This window comes from Mesitornis unicolor, unplaced genomic scaffold (genome assembly GCF_000695765.1).
Source record: "Mesitornis unicolor isolate BGI_N332 unplaced genomic scaffold, ASM69576v1 scaffold33941, whole genome shotgun sequence".
NCBI classification, from domain to species: Eukaryota; Metazoa; Chordata; class Aves; order Mesitornithiformes; family Mesitornithidae; genus Mesitornis; species Mesitornis unicolor.
Genome location: NW_010162330.1, coordinates 15,671 through 16,505, shown reverse-complemented (window position 1 = coordinate 16,505; position 835 = coordinate 15,671). Strand labels below are relative to the sequence as shown.

At 45.9% G+C, this 835-nt stretch overlaps 1 protein-coding gene across 1 annotated transcript in view; it reads right to left on the bottom strand.

The window, feature by feature from the left end:
• Window positions 1–835, bottom strand: part of CASZ1 (castor zinc finger 1) — a gene marked incomplete at its 5' end in the record, with an annotated part of 39,949 nt that overhangs the window by 30,042 nt on the left and 9,072 nt on the right. The gene's annotated exons all lie outside the window — the stretch shown is intronic.

Below are 835 nucleotides of genomic sequence, written 5' to 3'. Positions count from 1 at the left end.
TCTTTCCTCCTATAATATCAATCCTGATCAATCTTGTTGGTATTGGCACGGGAATATATGGATATAGATTTCAACAGGAATTCCTTGGAGGCTGGAGGTATGATTTCCCAGAGTGTACATACAGGGTTGCTATTGCCAATCATCGTTAATTTGTGCCCACTTATTACAGAGCGTTACTTATTCTAAAATATATCTCAGCCATAAAATAATTTGCATTTTAAAAAGCAGCCTAAATCCTTATTCCCTGCGAGACCAGACAGCTCCTTCACAAGCAGCTTCCAGATTCCTTAGGAACTAATCATGAGGCCAATCATAATAATAGTTTTTTCTGTCTTTCCATCCTTTGTGTTTCTCTCTTTCCGGTGCAGATATCTTTATGTCACAGTTGGGACAGACTCATCTTGATTACCAAACGCTGGGCTAGAAGGACCACTACATGCATCCCAGAAACAAACTCTCCTTTGATCAATAGCAACCCACAGTCAAGCTCAGCAGATCCAGATCAACTTCCTACACTGTGGTCAGGCCCATGCCTTTGAGACCCAAAGGTCTCCTAGGGTAGGGCTGCAGCGTCTGATGCGCAGGAGAGGCAAACTCTGGGATTCCCACTTGCACGCATGCAGCCTGACCACAGAAATGGCAGTGTCAAACTAACAGACCTGGGAAGAGGGTAAACAAACACAGCACGTGATGCGCTGGCTTGACGTCGCTACCCTGGCAATCCTCCCAGTAATTACAGCATCGCACATGCTCCTGCCCCCACGCTTTCCCCACAAATCCCAGACTGCTGCTGGTCTTATTGGGTGTTTTGTTGCAGAATCTGCCGCTACAGTGT